The sequence below is a fragment of the Rousettus aegyptiacus genome, unplaced genomic scaffold (genome assembly GCF_014176215.1).
Source record: "Rousettus aegyptiacus isolate mRouAeg1 unplaced genomic scaffold, mRouAeg1.p scaffold_m13_p_11, whole genome shotgun sequence".
NCBI lineage: Eukaryota > Metazoa > Chordata > Mammalia > Chiroptera > Pteropodidae > Rousettus > Rousettus aegyptiacus.
This window is the reverse complement of record NW_023416286.1, coordinates 28,225,007-28,245,709: the sequence shown is the minus strand read 5'-3', so window position 1 is coordinate 28,245,709 and position 20,703 is coordinate 28,225,007. Positions and strand designations below refer to the sequence as shown.

Here is a 20,703-nt window from a genome sequence, read left to right as displayed (position 1 = left end):
AAGCATTTCCGAAGGAACCAGCTCCCCTTGGAAATACAACGGGATGGCTTTGGTGTGTAACTTGGGAACCCAGGAATAAAATACTGGAGGAAATGCTGAAGGAGAAAAAGGCTGGCACGCTTTCCTTGTTTTCTCCTTCCTTATTGTTGACCACTTGTATGTAATCATGCGTTAGACATCAATTTTTGCTTGTTTTTATCCTGAAAGAATTTTCTTCTAAACACAGTATAATGGAAGAACCAAGATTATATGTGAGAGAGCACATACTATACCAAATCATTCTAAGTCCTGTCTTAACTGGGAAGATTGCTTTAAGCTTGCGGTTGGTACTTATAGTCTAGCACTACTATCTTTCTCCTAAAACAGCAAGTTTTAAAAACTGAAGCCAGTGTCTCATGCTTTAAAAATGTCTTGTGACCACATTTCCATGAATATAAAACCTAAATAAAATAACCATCTTTTTTTATTGCAAAATCTGGCGACATAAGGGTGTTGTACTATTTTGGCAATAAGGCGCCTTTGATTTTCTCTTTCATGAAAAGCCAAATTTGTAAAGGAAGTGACAACTACAGTTTATATTTCAGTAATTTAAGTCAATCACGGCTGTGGTTGCTATATTCTTCAGACTTGTACAGTAAATTTCGAAAGACACCTAAATCCAAATCTAACCTCAAAACACATAAACCTGTGTGTGCACAGAGTGTTCAGATAATCCCAGGTTTCGTATGCTTAGAGTTAGAATGTCTTAATTCCACACTGAATAGTTCCCCTCTTTTTTGCCCCTCTTCAGTACAAGTGCCAAGCTATAGGAGGTCAGGTGGCCACAAAATCTTCAACAGACCTTCAAGACTGTGATGATTTCAGGCACATTCCCATGGAGCCTGTTTTTATCTGTCTTGGCATGGCTTCATTTTGATCACATTTTCATTCTCTGCTAAAGAACTTCTCTGTCATCGCCAGTTCTGGGAGGTATTTTTGAGAGCTTGAGGAAGCTTTTAATTTCATTTGATTCTCTTTTCTATTTCATTTCTTGACCTATGAATGGTAAGCTTGTCTTGTGATATTGAAGGATAAGCTGTTTCAGGCTGTTGATTTTTCATGTAAGTTTAATGTTCGGTTACTACTGAGAACACCAAAAGGGAGGGGGGTAAGAAGAGCTATGTTCTTCATTCAATATTTTGTGGAGTGCCCCCGAGAGCAAAGTGCCTCGCAAGATTCTCATAGGGCTACAGGATTAGATATAATATGACTTTGTCCAGGAAGGGAAGACTGTTATTTCTTTATTTTAAATGTCCACTAATACATGTAATAAAGAGGTTGGTACCAAGGGAAGGAAATAGTAAATGTTCAAACACCTGGAATGAACACTGGGAGAGTTAGGTGGAATCTTTTTCATATGCATCTTTTTGGGGAGGTGTGGGGGTAGGTTATCAATTTCCTTTTCAGACATGGCTCCTTTCCAATTATGAGTGTTGATTAGAATAGGAGGTGTAGTGAAATACTTTGAGATCATTTAATGTAGTTCTCTCCCTGCTAAATGTAAAGGATATCCAGTGTATCAAGTTAGTGACTCTGGATACAAACAGAGCCTTTGTCACATAAAATGAAATAGAAAATGAAGCAGCTTAGAAACACATGGAGCTTTTCATATTTCTTCTTTCTGTTTGTCTAGTCATTTGGCATAATAACTACTGGTATTATATACTTTATTTTAAGTAAAAAGAACTTTTTGTTGTTGGGTTCAAAGGATAAGATAAGCCTCTTTGGAGATTTTCTAAATAAAATAACTTCAGCTGAGACTACTTTTAGAAATTACTACCCCCCCCCCCGCAAAAAAAAATTATTCATAAAAATAATGGGGAAAAACTTCTTTTAAAGCCTTTAGGAAAAGAGAGATCCTTGAAAATTTTATTGATAGCTGTCTTGTGGTTTGGTGTACCTATCACACAGTGGGTACTTCAAGTTTTACTCTGTTTATTAAGGCAGAATTGCAGGCATTCCATACTAGCTTTCTAACGAGACGGCACACTTTGAAACAGTCTTTGCTCCACTAATAAGTAATTACCAGTTTGAAATGTGATTTGCAGCCATAGCCTTGACATTTAGCCTGGGCTTTTTTCTAGACCTTAAGGATAAGCTACCCTTAAGATCAAGGTTAGAATAGGCATATTTAAAACTTAAAGAGATCCTGCAAAAGAGAATTCTGAAACTTTAAATCTTGAAGACCATGCCTTTTATGACTGTGTAAGCCCCCGATTGATACTCCCAAATCTAAAATAATCCTGAGAATTCACAGGCTTCCTGGCAACCAGCAAGTTCACAGGCCATGAGATGAGTTCATTGTTCATCTTGAATATTAATTTCCTAATGGTAATTTCTGGGCAGTAGCAGGGGGCAGGGGAACTTTGCCTTTTGTTCAGATCAAGATGAATAATAAAATGTGTGTGCATTATCTGAGGAAAGAAGAGAAGGGTTAGACCAAATGGGTGTGGGATCATCCTTATTTTCTAAAGCTAGAAATTATAATATTAAATAACTGGAGATAAAACTCTCCACAAAGAGGGAAATATCTGTATAATCTTTAGTGCTTTATACATGAAAACATATTCATGTACCTTCATGAAATGACTTTTGAGGCCCCCAATTTTTGTTGATGAAGCTATCAGAGCCTTTTCAGTTAGAACTGTGTGAACTATGACCTCTTTGCACAAATGATACTACTAATTTTAATTTTCTTCACTCGCCTCTTCCCCAGCCCCGAGGATGGATTCTCCTTTATGTTCCACATGTAGTGCCACCAAATTTGGGCATTCTGTTGATCAAGATTGGAAAGTAATTTTTTCACTATAAAGGTTCTACAGAGCATGTTCATAAAAGGTGTTGCTTATGAATGAGACATCCCCAAAGTCATGGTACCTTTAGTGTGATACTTGTCACTTGAATGAACAGTGAACCAAACATTTTTAATAATATGGCTTTAAAGGATTTAAAAAGAAAGATAAAACAAAAGCCCCCAATTTGACGTCTTGAGAAAATTTAAATCGGTTTTATCTGCCTATCTAACTAATATAATCAGTAGGGAGAACTGGCCAGCACACCTACCTTGATTAGTTTACTAGTTTTTGTTTTATAGAAACTAATTCTGGGACACAGTTGGATGTGTCCCAGTTCGTTATGTTCTGTTATTTTAAGAGACGTCAAGAGTTTTCTGGGAGCAAAGAATGGACACTCGAGGTTCTAATCTGGGCCTGCCACGAACCAGCTATGTCCTTGGAGAGTAACATGACCTCTGTCCCATCTGTAATGGGTCCCCTCCTGGTCCACACTTCCGTTACAGAACTGGGGTCCGCAGTGGCTCTGTAATGAGCGAGCGCAGGATATTCGAGCACTTACACAGAAATCGTTAGAAAGGACCTTTGCCCTTTCTACTTATTGGAGTCATGTGCTCATTTTGCAAGCGAATCCTCTTTCCTGTCATCCCCAAATGTTACATTAAATGTCTGCATCTTAGGGCTTGTCCTAGTGACCAGAGTGATGGGGGCGGGGAGACGACGGATGAATACCTGGCTAGTTATCATCACACGCAAGTTTTAATAAACGGCATCCTGTTGCCTTCTTTTCCCTCTTTGCAGAGATCCGTTTTCAGCGTAGCTGCTCCAACTGTGTTTTAATTTGAAACTACCTGTGTCGATTCCTTTCAGCAGGCAAGTGGAGGTGAGGAATATTACACTTGGTGGTGAATGACTTTATTCTTTATTTCCCAGGAGAACGCGAATGTGCTTACCAAAGGTCGCCTCTCTTGGTATTTCAATATCTTTTACACTCTTGTGAACGTTTTTATTTGAAAAAAGGAATATGAGTATATTGTCTAAAACCCTTAGCATTTTTACACCTCCAGAGCAATTCTGGCTTGAATTCCTTGTACTCCAGAGAATCAGGACAGTTCAGACAGTGGTATAGTCTTTGCTACGAGATTGCTTATGTTGCGTGCAGATCTAACTGAGGAGCAAAACACAACTGGTTAGACCCTTGCTGGTGGGATAATATGTGGACTCTTGAATTTAGGACAGGCTTTTGTACACTAGTCACAGAAACTGTGCGATGCCTAATCTGTAAGGTGTACAGCAGAAGTTCTTGTAGTTTGTTAAGAATATAGACTATGGTCAAATCGAAATTAACCTTAGCCACAATAATGTAAGAAAGAGATGACGTGGATAATTTTTAAAGTAAGTAATAAACTTTCCTTAAGTAGTTAATCCCTAGACTACTTTTATTTGACATCAGAATGCACAATCAGTTGGTCAGAAAATCCTATTGATGTCTACCTCCTAAATATTTCTAAAATCTGCCCCTGCCTCTTCATCTCTGTTGTTTAAACCTTCTATTCTATTAACAGTATCTTCTAATGTGATCTTTCTTTTAGTCTATTTCACTCTCCATGTGTTTCTAGAGGTTTTTTTTTTTTTTTTTTAATCTCTCCTAAAGCAAAGCTTGTCCTCTTACTTCCCTTTTCAATGTCTCTAATGCCCATGGATGACGACACCCTTAGCCCAAGGCTGTCTATGGCATGACCCTCCCTTTCCACCACCTCTTCTGTTCTGTCCCTACCACCCTGTGCCCCAGGCTCTGGGGACTCTTTACCTTCCAGAACCAGCTCACACAGCCCTTCTCTTAAAGTCTTCCTCTAGATCCTTTTTAGAGTGATTCACGCACATGACATTAGGTGGGAACTTGTGTTGTGGCACCATGGTCTCATTGGGTGGCAATGAGAATTTACATGTGTGCCTTGTGTACTAGCTGACAAGTTCCTCAAGGGAAGTTTGTGTTTTATTCACATTTCTATTTTGCCAGCAACTGTAGAGCTCGGCACATATCAGGCACTTGGTAAATGTTTATTAGATGCGTGAATAAAATATGGGTTCTCTTATAAAGTTAGATGAAGACCTGTTTTGAACTCCTAATATAAGTCGTCCTTTAATAACTATGGAAGATGTGTGTATGTGTGTGTGTGTATCTTTAATGGAAAATATATATGTATTCCTGCTCATCAAGTACCTCTTATCATGGTAGGTAGACAGGACTAGCTCTCAACAGTTGACCATTGGAAAGCAGTAAGTAATAACATACAATCAAGAGTCAAGTGAGGTGGTTGATGTGGTTAGTAGAGGTGAAGTAGGACTTCAGAGAAGAGAGGGTTGTCAATTAGGAAGGCTGCCTGGAGGGAGGACTTGCTTGCATCTTGAAGGACTTGGGAGGATTTGAAGAGACAGAGAAGGAGAGGATTGGGGGAGGCTGTGGAAGCAGTACGAACCCATGCATGAAGCTGGAAGTGAAAACGTCTATGTGAAATTGGTCCTGCTGGAACTTTGAGATGTAACTAGAAATAATGCATAGCTAGGCCAGGCAGGATCTTGAAGTACAGGTAGAATTCAGAGTTTAGGGGATAGGTAATAGATTGGAAAGTTTGGGAGATAAATGATGAAAGGAGCATTTTTGGAAGAGGTGTCCAGTTGTGGTTTGCAGGGTAGATGGAAGACACGAGTCTCAAGGCCAGGAGACTAGGGAGGTGGTGAGGGGGCAGGGTAGCGATCAGGCAGCAGGTAATGAGGGGTCCCCACAGAGCGACGTTCCCCAGCACTGCTAGGCGTTAGCATACTTCCTCGGGGTTTTCTTAACCATGTCCATGTACCACCTGTACTGTTATATACTGTTATTTACTTCATATTTTTCTTTAACGTGACCTATTTTTATTAAAATGAATTTGAAAGATAAGTTTATCTGTTATGTGACATTATGGGTTTCATTTGATAATTATATTTTCTAATCCCATTAAAATTAGCATATTACTCTTTCAGTTAAAAAAAAAAAATCAACCAGGTACCACCTAAAATGACCTCATGCACCCGAGTGGTACTTCTGCCACATAGGGGAAAATCTGTATTAGCCGAGGAAGGAGGGAGGGGAGTGAAGGGGGCAGGAGAATCTCAGAGAACAAAGGAACTGACTATTCCTTGCAGCTGACTGGATTTAAGAAGTGTGAGAAAATGAAAGGTGAATCAGAGATTCTTGCTGGAAGGATGCAATAAATGACCAAGAAGCTGGGGGGGAAAGGAGCCTGACGAGTTCCCTTTTAACGTAACAGGTTGGTTGTCCCAGCAGAGGGATTCTCTAGGCAAGTGAGCAGTGAAGCTTAGAGATATAGTTTAGAGGCCATCCATGTATCAGTGTTAGTTGGGAATATGAGAATAGCTTATTTTTTTTGTATTTCACATTCCACTTCTGAGAGGGGAGCAGATGACTGACTCATTTTATTTCCAGCAGATGGAGGGTTGGTTAGATTCCCTTAACTTTGAGTCCTAGTTGGGTGTCTGAAAACCCGACAATCAAGGTTAAGATTGCTTGGAGATCGTCTGCTCTCCTGTTTCTAAAAGTAAAGTGCTTTTTAATTCTTGGATTTGTTTTATCAGTGTTTGCATTTATTCAGAGGCTATTGTGTTATTAATAAAAAGGATATGCTTTTAATATCTATAGTCAGGTTTGAAAAGAGTTAGAGCTATACAAGTAGCAGCACAAAAGACTAGACCAGCTATGTAAATAATGTATATTTCAAACATCTGTCACATACCTATTTAGTTGAAAAATTATGGCTTAGGTAACTCATACACACAGTTAAAATCTCCATTTATCTTTCTACTTAAATCCATGATAGGCCCCCCAGGCCAAGTTTTCCCTTTTTGAAGATAAAAGAGAGCATTCGAAAGATGCCTGTTGGGCATGAGGGGGAGAAGGTGCCGTCCTTCTGATGGGTGTGGTGTCAGAGGGAGGCACCATCTACCTTTGCAATTAACCACCCCCACTGCACCCCAACTGCAAATTCCTGTCTGGCAGATTCCCCTAAGAAAGCTATTAGACCTTTATTGCTTTCGGCATATCCAGGATTTACTTTGAAATCACTTCATTGTTAGATGAAATGAAGGCCCGCATAACGATTGAGACACATTGGATAGTTGTCATTTTTTTGGCTGCCCATCATCGGAACCTACTTCCTATGTCTAATTTCCCACTGACATGGGTTGACTATGTCCTCCAAAAAGATGTTTAAGTCCTAACTTCTAGTACCTGCAAATATAACCTTTTTTGGAGATAAGGTCTTTGCAGATGAAATTAAGTTAAGATGTGATTATCCTGGAATGGGGTGGCCCCTGAATCCAATATGACTGGTATCCTTACAAGAAGAGACACAGATACAAGACAGAGGCAGAGATTTAGTGACGGGTCTATAAACGAAAGACGACCAGGGGTTGGTTGCATGCAACTATCAGAAGCTGGGAGAGAGGCAGGGAACGGATTCTCCAGAGGGAGACACTCCTGCTTCTGACTTCCAGCCTCCAGACCGAGAGAATAAATTTCTCTTGTTTTAAGGCACTTAGATGTGGTACTTTGAGTCAACCGCCCTAGGGAATGGATGCACCCACCTTACGAACTCTGATGAGAGGCAGAAACCTCGTTTTTCTATGTAGATGCCGAATGTGCCAGGGAATTGCTTTTTGGGTCACCTGACATTGTGGGCATGGGCATGTGACCTAGGTCTTACCAGTTACACCCTCCGTTCTAGATTTTGAGTCGGGAGCTTGTAGGGCACGGTAGTGGGGCTATGAGCCATATTCCATGAGGTGATGGTGGTGCTGCAGGAAGATGGCATTCCAGAGGCAGTGGGGCCAGCTGGTAGGGGGTGTCCCATGTGGCAGTGTTGATGGTGCCAGCTGCAGTGTTCGTGCTTTTTGGTGGCTGCCAAGGAGTCCTCACTGAAGCGACTCTGCCTGCGGAATTCCAATCCTGGATCTCCAGGCCTCCCAGCAATCTTCTGAGTTACTTATACTTTTCAGTAAGTCCCTTTCCTGAGAGGCATGTAGCATAGTAAATCAGAGCAGAGACGCAGGCCAGATGGCTTCATCACTAGCTGAGTAAGCTTAGACTTATGACCTATTTTGTCAGGGCTTCAGTTTCCTTATCTCTGAAATGGGAATAATAATGGTACACACGCATTAGATTTTGGGTGAATTATATGCATTAGTATATGTAAAGCACTTAGAACAAAGCTTGGCACATAGGAAGTATTATATTTGTATCACTTGTCATTAGTATTATTAAAAGAGCTAGCATTGGTGTCCGTCACGTATGACTAAGAACCCCAAAGGACACAAATAAAAATCTCGACAGGATCTCAGTGGTCATCCCTTCAGAGTGTGTGAGGAGTAGATTGCACGTGAGCTGCACAGGAAGTGCAGTTGCGTTTTGCTTTGTGACCATGTCTCTTCCGCTTTGCGAGCTTCCAGAGCCCTTTGTTCCTCCCTCTGCAGGATGCCCAGGGTCCCTCTCCTTTGCGTCCAGCCACCTCCTGGTGGAGAAACCCAGCTGACTGGTTAGCTCTTGAGGAAGCCTCTTTGGCCCGTTGGGAAGACTGAGCGGCTCCTCTGTGGTCCTGCAGCACCCTTTGTCCGTCTCTGAGATAATTTACACGCGGGTCTTCATTTTCTTGTCCGGTCCTCCCTCTAGATTGGAAACTCTTTGAGAACATGGCTCAGGTCTCCCTTGGTTCTGTTCTAGCAAGTGCCACCTGTGTACTAGGGACGTAGTAGGAGTTTAAACGTGCAACTGTGGAGACCTGTTGTCTTGCTAACATTCCTGATAGTATCTGTGAAATATCAGTTGGACTTCTGTGTTTCATTTCTTTCTTTAACCATATTCAGAGTCAGTGCCCTGGGGGTTGATGATAAGAGGCCTCCAGGGTAATTGTGGCTGATCAGTAATCTTGATCCATTTACACTGAGCCAAAGAAGTGAACTGGAGCAGTTTAGATATACACAAGCTTGTACATATATAAGCTTCTGTCTTAGGATTTAAAAAATTCCAGCATGGATCTTTGGTGAAATTATAAAATAATAGATAGCTTTTTGGATCCCATCAAAATTCTAAGATTAATCACTTCAGATTAGGTGCTAGAGTTTATGATTATAGTGGGGTTTCCTGTTAACCTAGTGAAATCATTTCAGTTATCATTTTGATTTGTTTTAAAATAATGGACATTTTCCCCCCATACTTGCTGATTGGTTATTTATAATGCAGATGATGGACAGCTGTTGATAAACTTTAAAAAATGCTTTTAAAATTTCTGTTTAGTCACAGAGTGAACATTTCTGAAAGAGTTGAACAGTGAGAATGGTCATGGAATCAGATGGGTTTTTCTACATTTGTCATGATGACTTCAGCCTCAGGTTCTTCAGTGCCTTTATATAGCAATAGAGCATTGTGACTTAGGGCTTGAAGGCAGATCATCATCGTACGTTGATGTCTTGGCACCCACTTGCTGGCTGTGATATCTTGGCATTTTATGTGATCATTCTATCCTATTTCTCGTCTGTAAAATGAGGATAAAATTATATTTTGCCTATAGTTGTTATGTGGATTAAATGAGCAAATGCATGCAAAACAGCGTGGTGCCCGTCATGCAGTAAGAACTCAGTGTTTGTTATTATTATTTATTTTGGGACATAACTGCAGGATTGACTCATTCTTAAGTGTTTTACATTTGAGGATATAGAAGAAGGAAGACAAAAGCCAAGTTGTCCAGGTCAGGTAGAGTTAAAAACAAGTAAAGTCAAATCTGATTTTTAGTCTTGGTACTCATTTAGTCAGAAATCAAATATTCCATTCCTTATTGATTTAGGTATGAGATCTTTTAAGAAAGCTACAGAATTATTCATTCACTTAAGTGGGCTTGCTTGTCCTTGAATTTCCATCTTAGTAAAAATGGTAGAGAATCGCTGTGAATTCAATATTCCTGTGAGATATAAATCTAAGAGAACTTGGTGTCACCGAAAATCAGGGAAATAGAGCTCTGTATAATCAGACACAGTTTAATCTGAGATTCTTATATCGACATTTCAGTTGAAGGTACAAGAAAAAAAAGCCTCTTTGGAGCTGAGGGTTGAGCTGTGTGTTTGTATGTTTTCGTGAGCACGGTAAAAACGCTGTCACTGAAATGCAGCATGAGAAAGGAAAGCTGCAAGACCGAGGTCTGTCTAGAAAGCCCAGTGGCCTCTCCTCAAACCAAGTGCGTTTCCCTCCTTCGTAGCGATGGCCCCATGGCATCTCCGGTCGGACTGTCCTTCGGGTTGGGTAGGAGATAGAGGGGTCTCCTTTTCACGTGTTCCTGTTTCAGCAGCTATTTCCCAAGAGCAGATGGTTTGGCAGCAGGACTTGAGGCTCTGGGACAACAGCCTGAGCTGGGGGAGGAGAAAGAGCTTCCGTCCTCCGCAGCTTTCAGAGCTGCTGCCACCTCTGTCTCACCTCGCTTTCCAAGCAGAAATGGGGCCGTGGCCAGGAAGGATCTGGGAACTGGAAACTGCCCACTTTTCCTGTGTCCACTTCCGAGTTTCCATTTCACCTATTCATGTTCAACACTTCTCTCCCTCCGCATTGTTCCTTCATTAAAGTCAAAGGAAAAGTACCTGAAGAATAACTAAAGGGTATTGAGTAGTTTGCTTTTACATCGTTATAGCCAATAATTGAACTTCAAAAGCCTCCTCTAATTGTCATTTCAAAATGCAACAAAAACACTGGCGTTTGTTGGTTATGGTATAACTTATGGAGACTGCAGGTCTCGTTTCCCCCTATGTTGTACCCTGCTTGGTGTGCGTGATTTAAACAAGTGGAGAATTTCAAAGAACATTTGCTTCAGATGCCAAAGGCATGATAGGTGGTGGTCAATACCATCCTGATCATAAGAGCCAGAAATGGAAGTTTTCACTGTCAAATGCGGACAGAGGTGTGAAAGCGTGTTCTCTCCTCCTCAGCCCTGTAGCGTGTCATTGGACTGGGATTGTTGCTGTGGACTCGTGAGATGTGAGGTTAGTGGTTGCGCGGTGTTTGTTGTGTAGTCAGGCCCTGCCGGGGTTCTGCTCAGCTTGGTGGTGGGAAGCCAGAGGTCAAAGGGCTTGGGACATAAGCACAGGTTTCCTCTCTGTCTGAGAATGTGCTTCCTAACAAGATAACAGAGTTCCCGTGTGCTCCTGAAATATGGCTATTAAGAAGGAGCCGTTTAACCCTCAATTCCCTTTCCTCCAGGGATGGGAACCATTATTTATTAAGCATGTACTTCATACCAGCCAACGCATAAAATGACTTCATTCAGCTCTCAGAACAATCCTGGAGGCAGCTAATTAATATTTTAAGTGGCACAGTTGACAAAACAGATTCTTTACACACACTCACACATACACATACTTTAAATCACATGTGTATTCGACTATCAGGCTATATATTAAATATTAGTAAAGTTACTTTCTGATTTTTAAGCAGATATTAAATTTTTTTCCTCTACTCCAGGGGTTCATCTTGTGCTTACACTAGGGACTCCACTTGAGATGTCTATATTGTACTGAGAAGAAAGATTTTCAAATTCCCTGCATATTTCTCACAAGTCCAACCTCAAATATTTGTGTATGTTATTTGAAAATAATCTCTATCAGCTGAAGTTCTAAGAGTTACCTTGCCTTGCCCAAAGAACAATAAGAGTCTTCTAAAGCTGGCGGGGGACTAAGGGGTCGGGGTGGGGACTATTGCTGGAATATTTCCTTGCCACTGTTTCTTACCCTTCTCTTCCAGTCACCTTTGAGTGGGTTTCTCCAATGACTCTTATGAGCTCCTCAACTATCTCAATAGGCCCAGTGTTATCAGGAGCTGTCAGTCATGCTGTGAACAGCCTTGGTTCTTAGAGGAGATGAGATAGTTGAGATTGCACAATTCCTAGGGCTTAACTTGTTTGGCACAAAGGTGCCCGACAACAAAGTTTGAAACTTCAAATGGAAAGAAGTCCCTCACATAAACATAATTTCGTTCATTTGTAAACCATTTTCTTCTGTTGACTCATTTTCTCTTGTATTCCTCTTTAATTTTTTAGTTATGAAAAATTGCTGAAGAAACATTGGACTTAGTTGCAGTCTAACTTTTGCCATCTGTTGTTTGAAGAGTTTAGACTGAATATTATTCTGAGCATAACAATGGGCCGGGATCCAAGTAATTGAATGTGACAGTACCCAACACAATAATTTTAAATGATGGGATTTGGGGACAAAGACGGAGGAGTTATATGGGTTTAAATGGTGTAAAATAAGATCAAGTACAAGGTAATCAAGAAATTAATGAGCTAGGAATTTGTGAATATGATAAAAAAAAAAGTATAGAGTGTTAAAATTGGGTATGGACTCTACAGCTTCGATAAAATCAGTTAACCGGTTTGGAGTACACCAGATATGTATTATGAAATCTTCAATTTGGGGGAAAAAGAAAAAAAATGTGTTCTTGCGATTCCTCAAAGGAGGGTCACTGTTTGAGAAAATCCTTAACAGTTTCTTCCAGTTTTTCCGTGGTCAAGGAGGATGCATTCAGTAACCCATGGCAACGTAGTGAGTGTGAATAACATGAAAAACGTAATCTTCATTTAGTACATCTGCCGGTAGGAGGTCTTGCAAAATCGAGCACCCACATGATCCTTGTAGCGTATAACATTTAAAATAATGCAGATAAAGCAAACTCCTCTTCTTTAGAGCATTTAACAATAGTCACAAAGCTTTATGAGATACAGTGTATTTTAAAAAAAATTGCTTTTAAGTACTTCGTAATAGTTAACAATTATATCTCTTATGAACTCTGTTTTGTGGCTAGTAACTAGCCAACCCTTAACTTCTCTATATATACTAGACTTAAAAATACTAAAGTATAACACAAAGTTGCCAGCTCCTAAATTAAAAAATGTGATTTGTAATTTCTCGGTATTTTTAACTTTAGAATCAAAGCACCAAAATAGATAAACTCGCAGAATGAAAAAGGTCAAATTCATTTGAGTGCAATTTCCTAAGATTAGAATTTCTTAATATTTGCACAATTGTTGTTTTAACTTCTTACTGCCAGGAAGGCAGTCTGGGAGAGATTTGGTTAGTAAGTGGCTTCTTAAAAGAAAAGGGTTTAATAGTATGCAGCAAATTAAATGTATGGAAATTACATTTATTTGAACTAGAAGAATTTTCACAAATCCATTGTGCCCTACTACTTTGAGAAGATGAATAGTTTGCTCCTCAGGTACAAGTATATTGAACTCTATAGGCTCATTTTTAGTCATGTATTTTTTTTTTTACCTGTTTTTCCCATTGTGGTAAGGTACACATAACATAAAATCTACCATCTTAATTATTTTTAAGTGTGTAGTTCAGTGGCATTAAGTGTGTTCCCACTGCTGTGCAACCATCACCGCCAGCCGTCTACAGAGCTCTTTTCATCTCGCAAAACTGAAGCTCTGTTGTAGTTAGCATTAACTTCCCATTTCCCTCACCTCTCAGCTCCTGGCCACCACCATTCTACTCTGTCTCTGTGAATTTGACTATTCCAGGTACCTTGTATGAGTTGAGTCATGTAATACTTGTTCTTTTGTGACTGGATTACTTTACTTAGAATAATATCCTCAAGGTTCATTCATGTTGTAGCATATGTCAAAATTTCCTTCCTTTCTAAGGCTAACTAATATTCCACAATATGTATATATGTACCACATTTTGCTTATTCACCCATTTGTTGATGGACACCTGGGTTGTTTACACGTTTTGGCTTGGGTGACTAATGCTGCTATGAACGTGGATTTACAAATATCTGTCCCAGTCACTGCTTTCAGTTAGTTCCTTTGGGCGTATACCAAGATGCGCATTCGCTAAATTACATGGTGACTTTATGAGGAACCACCGTGCCATTTTCCACAGCAGTCGCCCCTTTTTCCATTCTCACACGGGTTCCACTTTTTTTGCATTCTCATCAGCACTCATTCTGTCCCTCCCTTCCTCCCTAAAGTTGGAAGGAAATTGGAGTGACTTCTGTGTGGTCATGTCCTCCGCAGGGACATGTAATGAGTGTTGGAGTCTCTCTTTATGAGAAGACCACAGTCTCCTGGTTAACAAGCACAAGCGAAAGGTAAAGGTAGAACTAATACAACAAAAAGGTTCTTAGGTTCTCGTGCTTTTATTTGAATACTATTTTCTTATTTTTTCCCCTAATGAGAGACATACTTCAGTACAGGTAAAGTCAACTTCTAATTATTTAAAGTTATTCCTGTTTGCAGTGTATGCTGTGAGGTAGTACTGTGGAATGTCAAGATTTGAGCCCTTATCTTCGGGTTGCTTAAAACTTACTTGAGAGCCCAGAATATACTGGGAGGTCCACTGCAGAAAACAAAATGCTGGACATATACAAAGTCACAAGCCCTAACCAAGGGGTAATGAGAGGTGTGGCATGAAGCTGTCATGTACATTTGGCAGTATGAGCATTGAGTTGTTACTGTCCTTACATTGTAGATGTACTCACCCAGAGGCAGCCAGGATAGGAACATTCTGTGTAGACTGGTTCCTAGACACCATCTGTGGACCAGGGTTGACTTGGTTCCTTCTGCAGAATCATCCAGGGAGCTTGTTAAGCAGATATACTTCTTGGCCTCATTCCTCAGTATTCAGATTTGTAGGTTTGGGAAAAGGCCCAGGATTTTGTGTTTTTAAAAACTCCCTAGGTGATTCTTTTGTACAGCTAGGTTTGGTACCCACTGATTTTGCATTACTTACCTTGGACAATGAGCCTCTCAGTTTATTCATTTATTTACTCACTCACTTCCTCTCACATTCAACAAACAGTATCAGTTGTTTGTGTGGAGGCCTCAACTTGTTTTAGAGAATTAAGATCATTTTTGCTTACAAGAATCCCTCAATTCCTTGGAGTCATATGGGAAACTGTAATGCAAGTTGTGATGAACCGAATAAGGGGTGCTGGGGTACAGCAGGAGTGCCTAACAGAAACCAGGGTGATTGGCAAGGACTTTGGAAGAGATGCAGTGAGCCTTGAGTTGGCTCATCTAGGTTTATTTAGAGAGAACCTTCAGCTGGGCAGGGAAGAAGAGCTAAGAGGAGACAGGCTGAGGAGAAAGGGGTCACAAAGGCTGTTCTGCCCCTCTGGAGCCTAGTTGGAAGTGGAGAGAGATGATGGCAAAAGAAAGTAGGGGCCAAGCTCTAGAAGGATCTTAAATGTCAAGCTGAGGAGCCGTAGTTTTATTCTGAAGATAATGTGTCACAGAAGAATTTTAAGCAAGGGTGTGATGTGCTGGGATTTCCATTAGAGAGAGATCATCCTGGCTCATTGGAGAATCAAAGTTGAGAAGAAATTGATAGAAGAGTGGATATAAATATGCGTATAAGGGTAATGGACCAGAATGTGCAGAACCTTCAAACCGACGGTGTCTGTCACCTCCTTGAAGCACGTAGTTACCATCCGTTATGAAAGGCGGAAGTGGTGACAGGCAGATAAATAGCTGTATTGGTACTAGAAGAGGGATGTGTAGATGGATTGATGAGCAACTCAAAGAGCCCAGCTGAAGACAGAGACCATGAATTTGTGGTGGCATTTAATTTTAAACTTAATTTGACTTGATTGAGTTATTTTCGTAACTGATACTCTTTAATCTGAATGCAAAAGTAGAAAAAACAGACATTCAGATTTTTCTAGGATTAGCAGTTAGCCAGGATCAAGAGTAATAAGGAAGTTGAGGTCCCTTTTCTCCTTGTGTTATAAAGTGGGAGTGAAGCCAGAGCTGGACATCTCATTTGGGGTTGTGATCTTGATGGAAGCGCAAGTGTGGTGGCTTACGAGAAGGTGACCCATGGATTCTGCTTAATCTTCTGGATAGTTCTCTGATGGTAGTATTCTGAATACTAAAAAGGTGACTCTAAATTAGAAAGAAATACAGTAGACAAAAATTGGAATCTTGTTCTCAAACCAAGTCATCCAAAATTCACTTTTAAAGTTTTCTCAAGAATAATTCAGGTCTGAGTATAGAATCATTAAGATTTTTTTTCTAAAGGACCACCAGAGTTCTTCTGTAGCTCTAGTCAAGAAAAATTGATCATCTAATTAGGCCTTTGTCAGTTGGGACTTGCTATGTACATAATGTTCCACTAGACAGTGTAATAAATATAACTAGAACTAGAATTGCACTAATTTGGGATAATTAGGAGGAAGACTTGTCTAAATAAGTGAAAGATTTAAATTTTATAGAATGTTTAATGAAATGGAGTCATTCCTTTCATGTCCTTAGGCAATCTAAGGGATGGATAAATTATTTATAATTAGCATATCAATTGTTGCAACATAAGAGATTGCTCCTTTCGTATTTGAAAACAGGTTTTTTCCTTCTTAAATAATTGATATGGTCTCTTGAAACCTTATTTATGCTACTTATTTGTAATAACCAAAGATGACCTTCAGCCTAGCCCTATCTATAATCCCCAAACTCCAAATTGGTAGAGTTCAAATTAAAATGAAATTTTGTTATATGGGAGATAATTCTTCATCCTTAAAGACATCTTGGGTCTTCAGCTTTCTTTCTAAAAAGAAATATATATTGCTACCATCTATATGAGAACAGATAGATTTTTTTTAATTTATAAATAATACATTAGAAATCATAATACATACATATTTGAGATAAATAAATGATCCAGTTTAAAAAATAAAATGAAAAAATATGATATTCAAGATAAAATTAAATAATATAATTAAAAATAAGTGACATATTTAAGATAAACATTAAAAAATGATAAATATCCCAGAAGAAATAAATAATGAACATTATTTTTCCCAAAGAATATTTTAGAACTTATCATAATAATGTTCTTCATTAATCAAGTGCCTCTTAGATGCCGTTTACATTCTTTCATTTACTACAACAACCAATCCCATGAGGTTCGTGTTATCAGTTTACTGATGAGGAATCTGAGGTCGAACATTACATAGCTAATAAACGTCAGAGATACCATTCAAATCCAGATCTTGCATTTTCTTATTAAAAACCTTTAGCATTTCATCCTTCAGTTTAGAATCAGAATAAAGCGAATCGCGTTTTTAACCAAATCGGTAAGAGAAGTAGGAGGTGGAAACCAGACAGGGATCAGTGTACTATTAACGGAAAGGAAAAGAGTGGTATTAGTGCAAAACTGCAGTGTCCCGTGAGGATCAGAACTGTACATCATGACGAGTATTAATCATTGACCCCGGTCTTTTTCTATCCAGTTATCAATTCTTTGCACACACAGACTTTTCACTTGGTTTTCAACTGAAAAAAAAAAAGTAGAGTCAATGCCAACTATTGACTCCGGGCCCAGGTTTGGGAGGGACCTGCTGGAGTCTGATCACAAGCTCTACTCCGCTGAGTAGCCTGGCCTCTCTGTGTCCCATGTGTAAAATGGGATAATAACAGCACCTACTCATAGGGTTATTCTGAGAATTAAATGCCTTAATAAATGTAAAACCTTGAGAATAATGCCTGGCACGTAATTTGTGCTCAGTAATAGTTAATAGTCATTATTATTAATAATAAGCTTATGGTCTGAGTAGGGCAATAAGCATCTTTGGGTCTCTAAAAAAGGGTCATTTATTTCTTAGAACTATATCCTGTTTTTTTGTTTTTTGGTTTTTTTTTTTTTAGTGGTAAGAAAGGCTTAACTGCCAGTAATTACCATCCCCATGACCTCTATAGGGAGCAGTTTTAGATAGCGTGTTTAAAATAGATTGGTTTTGCAGGAAAGACATGGTACTTTTTCAGTGCACGTGTTGCTGATCTGGAAGTAGCAATTAGGACTTAATAGTCATAAGGTTGCCAACTGATGTTTTTGATAGGAGGTAGGAGTGTGCGTGTGTGCTGGTGTGACATCCTAATTATTGCCTTGTTTTGCCCTTTCTGGGAGTTACCCAGGGCTCTACATCTGTGAGGAGCTACCATCAGTCTGTTCTCTCTTCTCCCTGAGGAGATACCCTATATTCTATCTGCAGGTAAATGAACAGACCCCTCAGCAGGGCACAGGCTTCCCACCCGGTCTCCTAGAAACGAACTTGGCTCTGTGCTTCTCCTTGCTGTTGCCGGATCGTCTTGCAGAGGATGTGGTAGGAGACCAGTATGGCAGCCATTGTATTCTACGGAGAGGATGAAACTGCATATTTGTTCCCTATGGACCCATGGTGTATTATTTCAGTGGTTTCATTTTGTACCGTTTGCTTACCAGCTTTGTGGCAGCTTCTTTCTGACAGATTCTTTTTCAGTTCAGGTCATTTACCTTGAGCGCCTTTGCTTCGTTTACCGGGGTTAGGAAGGGAAGCAGCTCCAACAACGGGACAGTTTTGTATCTGGTGTTGCCCTCCTGCTCATCGCAGCATCTTCGTAGTCGCCCACTAGATAGTCCCAGTTGCTGCCTTTGTTTGCAGAAGACAAGCCTTTGGGATTAACAAAAACAATAACAAAACACATAGATGTAAGGCTGTTTCAGAGCCTGAAGGAGTTCGAATTTTTTCCTCCTAAGAGTTTTGAGAAATTTATATTTCAGGTAGAGAGTGCTGTGGAGAGTATAATAGAGGAGAGCCGTGGGGTTCAGAGATTTGTTAGAAATTTTAGTTATTAATGGGTGATCAGGAAGAAGCTCTAGAACAAACTTGTAATTTTGCTGAGGCACAAATTTTAATCCTGCATCCTGTCATTGTGGGTGTCGGCTCCCAGCCCAGTGAGTGGGCTGAGCCTATCACCAGCGTCCAGCGCAGTGTGGCACTATAGCTCTATTCCTAAAGTTTCTGAGACAAGAGGGAATTAAAAACTCGGTGTCCTTTTGGAAATGGTCCTAAAAAGAATGCCAATGACTACTCTCAGCGATAGGAATTAAAAGAAAACGAAGAAGTCTGAGAAAGCTGGAGTTCTTATCCAGAGAAAATAAGTTTGGATAAAGTGTCAAGTACAAAATTTGGTAATGGTTTGGATCTGTGATTTAATTTAGGCCCAGAAAAAGTACCCCCTGTAACCATATTGAGAATGTCCTCAGGTGAATATATTTTAATTACTGTCTTAAGTTTCCTACAGTCTTTAAAGATTTAAAGAGGTAACTTAACATTTTTAGTTATTGGGAAAATTACATGGAATATAGCTATATTTGAAAATGTAGAAATTTGCTGAAATCTGGGGACCTATCCATTACTAATGATTAGTTTCTTTTGTAGAACATATAGGGTGAGATCAAAAGTCTACAGAGCTGTAACCGGTATATCAAATAACTAGCTATAATTAAGTCAGATATTTTGTGCTATTTTTTGATGCTCTAGTAACATTTGCCTCTCCTCAAATAATCCAGTACATATTTAGGTGCAAATGTTTTAGGAATTCAAGGAAAAGAATGGCGGGTTTGGAAGAAATATGTATTCTCTACTTATACTACATTAAGTGAAAATGTATTGGGCCGTTGCCTACTCGACTGTAATATTGAGATATAATTAATGTATATCAATAATCGATTGTTGAATATATTTCAAGTATATTAAATAGAGTCTCTGGCCATAGATTGTACCAGGTTCTTCTGAGCCTTTTGTAAACATGAAAACAAATGAACAAAGAAATTCTTGCTAAGGATTCATAACTCTCAATTCTCACTCCACACCCACATGTACCCAAAAAAAGACCATTTAGCAGCACTGTTGGGTAGAGGGCTGTGGCATTGATGAGCTCGTAGTTAAATGTATTTATGAGGTACAACAGCTGTCTTATTGGCATTTTGTTCATTGCTACCTGATTATTTTTATATATCTATTTACAACTAATTATCCTAGCTATATAATGTTTGTTTTTAAAAAGGAAATTTATTTTCAGTAAAAATTTTTAAAGCTTAATAGAATATTATGAAGCTATATATTTTTTTTTTCCTTCTCTTTGGGAGGAAGAGCCATTTTTCTAATGCCATCACTCAGTATTTCTGAAAACATGGTTCAAATACTGACCTAGATCTGTTTTCTTTTCTTTCTTTCTCTCATTTTTTTCTGCATGATAGTCCAAGAAACATATGTGTTTTCTATATATGTCTTCAAATCAAAGACACTGAGCATAAGCCATAAAATTCCATGAGAGGATAATGATGTGTCTTTATTAGTATCAAAATAGCCCTTAAATATATTCATCTAGAAACTAGACTTTGTTGTTGAAATGATTGTATTAAACCCAAACCCTAGCTTGCTGAGTAACTCGTCCTTTTAATTTCTCTTGAAAGATTTTTTTATCATTCTACAGTATATTTATTATGGAGCTACCATATTTCTGGTACTCTGTTCTCTTGGGTTATTCAATGATATCTGATGTCTAGATGTAAACAGTATACTAGGCTCTAGGTATCTAGGGATAATAAAATATACAGGCTTCTGTTCTTATAGAGTTACAGACTACTGGGAAAGCAAGAAGCCAAAAAAAACTTTACTACATCTGGGAGGAAGTATGCAAGGTAAGGAGAAACCAGAACTGAGTTTGGAGAGTAAGGCAAATCAGGAAAAGCTTTACATGCAGGGTGACCCTGTAGTTTATCATCCTAACTTGAACACTGGGGCCAGTGAAAGGGGGGCACTATTAATAAATACACCAGAATAGCAGGCAGAAGCTGCAACTATCTCAGACAAACCAAGACACATGGTGACCCTACTTAACAGGGTTAAGGAACTTGCATGCTATTCAAGAGGCAGTGAATAAGGAGATGTGCAAAGTTTCCGTGTAGAAAATGATGCGATAAAACTTTGCATTGTGGAAGGCAAAAGGGGAGG

The 20,703-nt window shown here is 39.3% G+C and overlaps 1 protein-coding gene across 3 annotated transcripts in view; it reads left to right on the top strand.

Moving 5' to 3' along the window:
* Positions 1-20,703, top strand: part of STOX2 (storkhead box 2) — a 160,185-nt gene that overhangs the window by 65,026 nt on the left and 74,456 nt on the right. The gene's annotated exons all lie outside the window — the stretch shown is intronic.